Genomic DNA, 10,766 nt, shown 5'->3' with positions numbered 1-10,766 from the left:
CGCTGGGATGCAGGGAGACGGCGAGGGATAGTGATGGAGAGGGGAAACGGAAGAGCAACAGAGAAGGGGAGGAGGGAGAAAGCATGAAAAAGAGGCGAGATCGGAGGATGCAGAACGGAAAGAGAAGAAGGGACGAGGAAGAGAGGAGGCGGAACGTTGGCCGAAAACAAAAAGAGAAAAATCGTGTTTTTTTATCCACCTGCACAGCAGCGCTTACACTGTAAATCACCCACCTGACTCAGCATCCCACTCGTTCCACACACACACACGTTCAACCCAAAACACACCTCTCTATTTATCATCCAAGTTCTCCTGCCCGCCACCACACACGCAAAATTCCAACAAAATCCCCCTGCAGAGAAGTAATTCAGGAGTCAATAACACACACACACACGCACACACTGCCCCCCTGAAAGCACACACACATGCACACACCATCCCCCCTCCGAGCACATACATATACACGTATATACGTGCACACACATGCAGTCCTAAACCAGACAGCTGGAGCTATCAAACCAAAGCCAGCGAGAGCCAGCTTTCTTCAGATGGATTTGAGATGTGGGCTTTACCGTATCATCTGCCAGCACGCTGCTGGGAATGAGACGTCACATTCAGAACAGCCTACTGCCTTATAAGGCAATTATCTCTCTCTCTCTCTTCTCTCCCCCATCTCCCCTTCTCTCTCTCTTTCTCCCCTTCAGTGGGGGGAGGGATGAGTGGTTTCAATTATGTGCGACAAAGACCAAATTAGGCACCTGGTAATTTCAGTATGGCCTCTTTCTCTGCATTAAGTTTGACAGGATGTGGTTTTGATGGGGAGGTAATGTGGCTGCATGCAGCACGGTCTCACGGGTGAGCGCATGCATTTGTTTGCACGCTGATAAAAAAGATTGCTTTAGAATAATAAAGCTCGGAAGCTTTTCAAAAGGCAGCAAGATGTTGCAGAAAAATGACCAACAATAGACAACAACAAAAAGAGGGAGAGAGAGAGATGGTCTTTTGTTCTTATCAAGAAAAGCAAACACGCCTCGCTGCTGTGCACATTCCAGTATGCCGCTCACACAAAGGCTCAGCAGCAGGCCCGGATCGATCCGTCCGCAGCAGCTTTGAGGGCACATTGAGTCTCTGTACTCTCATTGACGACTTCACAATCAATAGCAGCTGATTATTGGCTGGAGAAACTAGCTGGGGTATCTGACACTGCTCTGCTGCTGCTACTGCTGCTGAGATCGCTCTCTCGGTTTCACACACAGACCACAACGAACGCGAGGTACACAAATGCAACCAGTTGCTGCTCCAAAACACTCTCCAACAGCACACACATATCACACCGTATAATGAACGCATTGATCACGTCTCTAATGAGGGACGGCAGGCTGCAGCTGTATCTGTCGGACAGAACGGTGAGATTTTATTGCACAAATGTGTGAACGCTGTTATTATTTAAATTTCCTTCTTCCTCAATTTAGCCGAGCACCATCCACCCATGAAGCCAACCATTATCTGCTGACACCATATTTGAACACCCCAAAGTCAAGAACGGAAAAATCAACTGTTCACCGTGCATGTGTGTGCACTCAACCATCCCCTCCTTTCCATCTCCATGTATGGTGCTGCTGTGTAGCTGCGAGGGGACCGGCGAGGCTCGGTCTCTGCACGCCTCTAATCCACTGAGCTGCTAAAGGAAAGAGTGCTGACGGTGCCCTTTTCCACTGACTACCTCCTAATCCAGCTGGCTGCGGGTCTGAGAGAATAATCCTGGATTAGGTGCTCCTCCCCACGGAGCCGCCATAGGGTCCCTCGTCGGGGCCCCCATCTCAGTCAGCTGTGCCTGAGGCGCTGCGGCTTTCACGCGGTGAGCGAGCACAACAGCCAATCCAAAAACAGGCAAACAGTGTCTGATTAGGTTTGAATTTCATCTCTGCTTGTCGCCCCGAGGGGAGCAGCAGCGCCTTTTTGGAGATGAATAATAGTAAAGAGGGATAATGGTGGAAGGCCTTGTGTTCTTACAAGTGCTTTTCATTTGAGGTGACAAAGGTTTGGATTCAAGGACGGCAAGAACTGAGCCCCCCAACCGAAGCACTTTGTCTGCACAGGATGCACTCTAATTGGTGCTTTGTTCTTAATGACTGCTATTGTCTTAAAGCCGCTGGAAATTTGGCTCGAAATACTAAAAATGCGTGCATCAAAGTTGAGCTTCGTATTAAATATCCACTAAAACCTGAGTGAAAATAAAGCGTCGTATCTAGACAAAATAAAACAGCTCAGTGCTAACACCATTTTTAAGTAGAGGCGTGGCATGTCACGCTTTTATCGACGCCTGCCCGGCTCCACACACGACAACACAACATGAGTCAGTCAGCGTTGTGCAGCCATCATAGTTAGCAGTTAGCATTAGTGCTGTCAGCTATTCAAATATCTGTTTTTGCAGATATAGATTCCTGCCCCGCAAAACGCAGAGGGGAGCGAGGTTGGTGCACAACTCCACGGTCCGAGCTAGTGTGTGAAAATAAAAGAAGGGCAGACAAAAGGGGGCAAAAAATGACGTGCAAAGATACATTTATTTAAACATAAACATGCCTTTTAAAAGATCATAGGCGTCCTTGCAAAAAAACAGATAAAATAATACTTTGGATATTTAGCGCTCCGACAGGTAGATTTATTTAACACATAAACAGGCTTTTTAAACAAAACATCAACATACCTGCACCTGTCTGTGACGCTGGTGGTGAGAATCTGTCTCTCTCTCTCCGGCCGGGCTGGGATTTGAATTCTCCGCCATCTTTACCACACGCAGCACGGTTGTTGTAGTAGCTCGTTTCAGTTGCACTCAAGTTAATTATTAACGTATAAAGTGAGGTCGTGATGCATTCAAAGACACTCCGTAACCAGGAGAGTGTGCATGAGGACATACGAGAACATACAAGTGCTGATTTTTCACATCGAATATTAATTTGAATAACCGAATATCCGTTTTTACTACAGTTCGGTTATATATTCGAATTAAGAATATTCGTTGACAGCCCTAGTGAGCTGCAACGTTAGCAGAGATGCCTTTATCTGTTCAAAAGCTATTTATGCAATGCTAAATGAGAGCTCTGTAGTGTTAGCTAAAGCTTTATTATTACAGTGCTAATCTCCTCCCACGAAAGCTCAACACCTGCGTCTGAAAATAGATCATCCGAGGCCGCGCTGCACTCCCACAGCCACAAATTAACAACCGTGTTTGACGCTGAACACACCCACAGCTATCAACACTTGTGGACGATGCTAACGCCGTGTGTATACAACCAAATATCTGCTGTGGGTAATAATAACAGAACAGTTATTAAGGCTCTAACACGCCCAATCTAAACTATGCTCACGTTTTTTTAAAAAGACAGACAGAGGCTTTCAGAAGAACCCTAACATGTGTGTTTGCATGTGCCGTTCCACCCTAACCCACTAAGCACAAATATCCTCAGCAGAAAAGGTGGCATCGGCTGAAAGCGGATCAAAAGGAAGAACTCAGCCGTGGTTATGACACATGACTTATTTACGCACATTTCAGACAGCGGCATTTTTCAGCCATGAGTCTGAGCACATACCGACATAACTTGTTCACAAACAAACGATGTAAAAAACACACGAAGCTGAGTTGTTCACAGTTTGGGGCGACCAACAAGCAGCCACAAAGATTCTCCAGACATTAATAAGGAGTGACACGTCATTTATTGTGCACGGAAGGTGGTCGAAGATGATTTTCTGAGGAAGAGCCACAGACAAGTCATCCGCAGCACATGCAGGAAGTAGAGATGTGTTAGATGTGTGTTAAATAACAGGAAAGATTCAATTGATTTGCATTGATGAAGGTGAGACTATTTTCATCACCTCTTATTGAAATCAATGGCTGCCTGGGAAGCACGCATGCAATCAAATACATGAATATTTTCTGCATTAGTATTTCAGCCACCGTATTGATTTTGAGCTCAGGATATGGAGCATTATTAGCATCATTAGCACGACTAGCCAATCAGTAATCCACAGTTTTCATGTGAGCACTGAAGTCCTCCCTCCGCACGCAATCATGAGTTTATTTACCTGCACGGCTTGCCCAGGAGAGAGCAGCGCTTGCGTCAGTGCACATATCCCACAGCACCAGTGAAACACAACAGGGGACGACGGGGAGGGTTAATGCACCGAGTGTGTGCGGTCACATCATGGCAACATGACTAACGGTTGTCAAGATGACTTTTAGCTCCCAGCTTTGAGTTTCATCATCCGGAGTTGGTTGTACTAACAGGGAAAAGTGATTGAATGCACATTGTGCAATGATACAGGTAATGTCGTTTTGACGGGCCCAATTATCTCTTATTGCAGCCGTATGTAATGCACAAAAGGATTCTTCCTTAAAGCCTGTATGTTAATACAAAATACTTTAAAATAATAATCTCAAAGATCTCAGTTTCATTCTCTTTGGCGCCACCTACTTCTCGGATATCCAGACAGTGTTGCGTGTGACGTCCACGGTTGGCTCCGGTTGTAACTCTTGATTTTCCTCGTTGACGGTTGCTTTCCTTTTTAGGGCCCGATCAGACAGAACGTGTTTTAGCAGCTGGGGGCTTTTTTGTCTTTAGTTTTCAATGAGAGGCTTTTTGGGCGCTGCTATTGCGTTGCAGAGCGCCTCGTGTTTTTCCGCTCTGTGCGCCTCGTGTATTTGAGGAAACACTCTGAGCGGCTCGAGTTGAAAAAACTTCAACTCAAAGCAGGAAAGCGCCTGACGTCATGGGCGTTTTTTCTCATGGTCCAATCAGATGAAAGGAGAGGCAGGCCTTCTGTTAGTTTACAATATAATGGTTAGGTTAATGGCAGCTATGATTCGGTGGTTGCCTTAACAACAGTACAACAGTCTTTTTTTAACCGTAGGCTTCAACAGAAAAGGCAGTGCGCTCTGTCGGATCGGGCCCTTAGACGGTTTGCCTTCATCTGAGCGTCGAGTTTGTTTCTTTTTCTTTGGATTTTCACTTCTTGTTGAAGTTGTATCTGTAGTCATCCATCTTTTCTTTGTTTGTTCAGCCATAGTAGATTACTGTTTACTCGCAACACTTGCAGAGAGCGGAAAAGCAGCCGCTTAGCTCCACCTACCCTCTCTGGCAGACCAACCACTGCTGGCTGATGGGAAACGCGCCACTGGGCGCCACTTGTGATTTGAATACTGCACATGCATCAGTGGCTCAATCACCGTTGTGTCACCTCATTCTGCGATAGATAGTGACAGTGACATTTATTTATATGAATATCTTCAAGATTAACACTTATCTTAATCTTAAAAATGTCTCATAAATATAAAGAATTATTCCTAAAAAAAAAAAGGCTCAGTTGTTTGAGTTAGAAAGTTTTAAAAGATGAGGCCGACATCATTCTGTGTTTTTGTTCAGAACTTGAGAGTCAGTCTTTCAATACTGGTGGACTTCCTTACACCATCTGTGGCAATCGGCTGCAGCTGCTTACCACATTGTTCCTGTTGACGACGTAAATCTTAAGTATAGCTCATGAGTAAAAATGTAAACAGCCCAGTAATTTCCTAAAACTGCTGGGAGTCATAGTTTTCAGGAAAGGTTAACCAAACCAGGGTAAATAGAGCATTTGATGGGGACTATTTTCAGCTGTGGATTAATACACATTTCTCTACAGTTGCCGTATTCATCATAATAAAAGAGCCTGTTATCTGGTGCAATAGTAAAGTTTGTTAATGTGTTTTATCAGCTCGATGACACAGAGAAATAAGATGTATCCGGCTATATTCATTATGGGTTTGGGTCTTTTGTAGGAGAATTATATATTAGAAAAATATAGTGTTTCTTAAATAAAAGTATTGTGCTGTCCTATGATTTCATTCTATTATAATATATGTGCATATAATAAGTCAACGGTGGGGATAATGGATCTTTTTGCAGCAGTATGAAAGGTCACGAACAGAGAAACAAAACATCTTTCACAAGAATCGTAGAGCTTTGGTAATAAAATAATAAATGCAAAACTGTGTCTGAGTCATTCATTTCCTCCCGTGTTCTGCCTCCACCTAAATATGCAAACACACACCATGTTACCCACACGCACACACACACACACACACACACACGTACACACACACAGCAGCAGCAGCAGGAAGAGTGATTGGGCGAGGGAGGGGATCTAAAATAGAGTCACAATAATACAGATGTGTTTTTGCATTCAGAAGCACACACACACACACACTTCAGCGCTCTCTCTCTCTCACACACACACACACACTTCAGCGCTCTCTGTGTGTCTCTCTTACGCACACGCTCAGTGTGAACCACTAGTAAAGTTAATGCAGCAGATGCCTCGCTTTCCAATCCATCATAACACCTGTGACATATCTCAGAAGCATTCAGCATGGCAAAGACGCCAAACAAGCCGTGAGCTCTAAAACACACAGACAGTCACAGCATATATCTTCACCCCTGTCACCCTCAATCCCCCGAACACTGCTTCCCCCCCTCCCCGTCTGCCTGCAGCTATTTCCAGAAATGCCTCATTTTCATTTCAATCTTCCGTACGATGCAGAGCGCAGGCTGCCGTAAGCCGACTCCTTCACCTAAACGCCACTAACAGTTGAATAGAGCACCGGGCATGAAAGAGTGACTATTGTGATGGTAAGAGGCCAAGTCAATCTATTTGCATTCAAGGGTGAAGAGACATCTATTTTTGTGTCTGCGCTACATGAATAGAGAGAAGGGTGGAGGATACAGATGCTGCAGCAACATGAAAGCAGCATCTGTATCCTCCACCCTGAGCATGTATCAGCACCTACAGAGGAGTCACACCTCATTTTACACACTCTTTTTCTTTTAATTCTGCACCCTCTGTGAACATAAAGCGTTGAATATTGCAAGGACTGAAGCTGCAGCGTATCCACAATAAGGCATGTATGGAATGAGTTAATAATTCAGAGGAATAACAGTTCCTCACTGTGGAGAGACGTGGTTCTCAAATGTCATGTTTCCACTGCAGGAACTTTTCACTAGGACGAGGAACCTTTGGAGGAATTTCACCTCCCTAAGAACTTACAGCATTTTATATCAGACATCTTTTAAAAGTCTGCAGCCTCAAAACAGAGTGTTTGTTTCTTGTGCATCAGCACGTCAATGAATTTACAGCAGAGACCGTTCAACAGATGAACTGCTGACAAACGCCGTGCCTTACTGAGCATCTATGCTGCAGACAAAATCCATCCAGTAGGAAGAGGAAACGGTGACTCTCTACAATAAGGTGTTGCTTTATAAGTCTTCATGGTGTTTGCAGAGTGGTGTGTAAAAAATGATGCAACAAAATCTTCTTCAACGAACTGATTTGCAGACAAGGAATGTTTTAGTTCCTGGGACTAAAAGTTGCAGGTACTTTGGGCTGAAGTGATGCGACAATCGCTCTGCCGTAACTACACTCGCAGAGCACTTCAGAAATATAGCGTACCTTCATAAAGTTGCTGGATGTGCAAGAGACATATTTCAAACTATTGTCAGATATACTGAAGATTTTCATGTAAATAAATGTCTGCTACATCACTATATATCGCCGAATGAGGTAACACAATGGTGATTGAGCCTATGGCCCGCTGATGAAAGCCTATGCATTTGAAGAATTACTGACTGGCTGTCTGTGGCGTCATTCACGGAAAAAAACACAAGCGGCGCCCAGTTAGTGACGCGTTTTCCATCACCCAGCAGTGGTTGGTCTGCCAGAGAGGGTAGGCGGAGCTAAGCGGCTGCTTTTCCGCTCTCTGCAAGTGTTGCGAGTAAACAGTAATCTACTATGGCTGAACAAACAAAGAAAAGATGGATGACTACAGATACAACTTCAACAAGAAGTGAAAATCCAAAGAAAAAGAAACAAACTCGACGCTCAGATGAAGCAAACAGTCTGAAAAGGAAAGCGACCGTCAGCCAGGAAAATCAAGAGTTACAACCGGAGCCAACCGTGGACGTCACACATGCAGCACTGTCTGGATATCTGGGAAGTGTGCTCCCGCAATTACCGTTAATCGCCATAGGCGCTGCCAAAGAGAATGAAACCTTCAAGATTATATCTTCAAGTTTTAAATGTGTGAAAAGGGTCCTTTTGATGTTGACCACTCGTCTTATCTTCAGTGATGTTTTTGTGTAATGTACGGCCTCCTAAGCTTTCAAAAACAATGAAACAGCAATAAAATATCGCGAAATCTTTTAGTCCCTAATTTGTAAGCGCTGCTAGACCTTTGTTTAAACTACACGTCTCGCAGGTTGTCGTCTTTGAGCCTGAGAAAAGATTCCGAAGACCTGCAGAAAATCTTTCCTTTAAGAAGTAAAAGGGATGGATTGTCCCTTTATGTATCTCTTAAATCTGCAACATATCAGAGAATCAAAGTTTCTGTTTCACTTGAGATTCATGTACGATATAAAAGCTTTAAAGAGAACCTTAAAGATAACAAACTGTATATATGAGGACAAATAATATCCATAGTGGAGGTAGAGTACTGCAGCATGAAGCTCATTCTGTTATAAGGCCCTCTGATGGATCCGCCTGCTGACTGTAACCCTGGAAGGTCCATTAACACCTCAGGAGGATAGAGCCCAGCCCCCTCCATAAACAGCCCAGCCGGAGGTCCCTCCTAATGGGCTAAGCTCATTCGCAGCCTGGCCTGCTCCAGGTGTGGAAGCAGAACCCTGTAATTGATAATTAGGGGGCAATAACCCAGCGTTCAACGCCGGCCTCACGACAGGAGAGTGGCCGGGCCTCACACTGTCACTCTGTCAGGGGGACGAGGAGAGGATTGAGTAGGAGGGGGAGAGGAGGGCGGTAATTCAACAAGGGGAGATGTTGGAGGGTAGTGGGGGGTTTGAGGGGGGATGCAATAACACATGTACGCACAGCAGTAGATCATACACTTATACATTTATACCCCTTATTAAAACACAGTTAAGAAATACATTCTTATATATTCAACATGTTTAATACTCTTATTTTTGTACTGTTTGGAGCAATCTGGCGCTTTGGGATTAATAATGTTAACGCTCAGCATCTCTACATCCTCATGAAGACATCACGACGGAGTCTAATCGGCAAAGACTCGGCACATTTCATTCTTTCCAAACTTGCAGGTAAATAATTGTTAAAGCCTCTCCTGATTGAAATACTTTTAGTATAATTTACACAATTTGCATTTCATTTACCGCCCTGAAAGTGTATTTTTTTCAGTGTATGTGTCTCACTATATTAAGGTGAGGTACACACCCCCACAGCTCCATGTCCCTGTCCCCCTGTCCGGTCATGTGGTGCCTCATTTTATCGTCTTTGAATGTCTGGTGTCTGTCCTCACTTGACCTTTTCACTGGCTACATCGGGGGGAATCATGTGCAAACGTTTTGAGTCATAATCATCAAAGAAATAATACTTATTATCAATGCAATGATGACCAATTCTGAGAGGCTGAAGCAGCCCTCAGTCAGGCCTTCCCAATCTCCAGATGGCCAATCCGTCACACACACACACCTACACCTACACCTACACCTACACACACACAGACACGGTTCAGCGCGGAAAGCAAGCCTGATAGAGGAGTAACTGAGCACAACTGCAGCACAAAGAGCCTCCACAGAGCTCGAGTGCTTTGCGTAAGTTCCTGATAGAGACTCTACACGGTGCCTGTGATACAATAGGCAGCACTATGAGGACGTAACACACACATGTTCTCTTTACGGTTAAACCACAGATCTTATCCATCATAATGATGCATTGAAAGTTCTCTAATCTTACGCTGTGTAGAAATAAGCAAAGCACCTCCGAGTAGCACACTTAGAAACATCGTTTGTGATGGTGTTGAGCTGACTCACGTGTTGCTCCATAATGCACATAAAGGGTTGGTTATTTTCCTGTGGATACAAACTGCATCAGTCACTGAAATGACGCAAAGAGGCCAAAGATTTGAGTAACGAGAAGTGGCGTTTTATTCGTTTATTGTCATTTTCCCCTTTATCTTGTTTTGCGCCGTAGTGATGCATTAGCCCTCAGAGAAGCTATCAATCAGGGGGTAATGGGCTGTAATTGCAGGCAGCCCCCCCCTCCGCACGCACATCAGAGGTCTCTGGATAGCAGAATAATCACACGTACAGGAGAGAGTTGCCCGGGTCCCTGGGCGATCTCGCTGTGCAGGCTGAGGTCATTTCCAACTCATTTTCCTATTGAAACCCATTAAAGTCATCCCAGTGATGTCTTGCTTTAAAGGTTAATACAGTGAGGGGTTAAAACACAGAGACAAGACAAGAAGGAGATGAAAGAGATTCTCGTAACGTGGGTCTTGCAGAGAATAAAGGTTGCATTTTGTTTTCCTGGACACAAGCTGAAATCCCTCGGTTGCCGGGTTATTCCCCAAAGACGACTGTCAGCTACAGTCTTGCTTTTGCTTTCAAGGAGCCAGCCACCTGACGATGGTGTCTGATGTTATCTCCACAGCTGTCCGTGACAGTCAGTTGATCGCTGTCAAAACGCCTGAGCCATCACACACACACACACACACACACACACGAGCGCACACAGTAAAACAGCCACAAACAAACAGCCGCGGCTGATAAGAGTGTGTTAGATTGTTTAGGGTTAAACTCTGAGAAACACACCGGCTGCTTTGCTGCCTTCTCTCACGGGAGGCCTTATATTGTTTGTCAGAAGAGAGGGATGGAAATCCCCTGTGAGGCAGAATTCACACCTCGTCTTTTTCATCCGTGCAG

Source organism: Semicossyphus pulcher, unplaced genomic scaffold (genome assembly GCF_022749685.1).
Source record: "Semicossyphus pulcher isolate SPU_LCO1_2020_fin unplaced genomic scaffold, fSemPul1.0.p SCAF_23, whole genome shotgun sequence".
Lineage (NCBI taxonomy): Eukaryota > Metazoa > Chordata > Actinopteri > Labriformes > Labridae > Semicossyphus > Semicossyphus pulcher.
Note: the sequence above shows the minus strand (reverse complement) of the source record.